Raw genomic sequence first — 208 nt, forward strand, 5'->3', positions numbered from 1 at the left:
AAGCCTCAACAAGGCTTTAACAATGGTGGACGCAATAGGCTGAGCAATAGCAAGCCTTTTCCATCATCTTCTCAGCAACAGATAGAGAATTCTGAACAAAACACTTCTAATTTAGCCAATCTAGTCTCTGATTTGTCAAAAGCCACCTTCAGTTTCATGAGTGAAACAAGATCCTCCATCAGAAATCTGGAGGCACAAGTGGGCCAAA

Source organism: Arachis duranensis, chromosome 2 (genome assembly GCF_000817695.3).
Source record: "Arachis duranensis cultivar V14167 chromosome 2, aradu.V14167.gnm2.J7QH, whole genome shotgun sequence".
Classification (NCBI taxonomy): Eukaryota; Viridiplantae; Streptophyta; class Magnoliopsida; order Fabales; family Fabaceae; genus Arachis; species Arachis duranensis.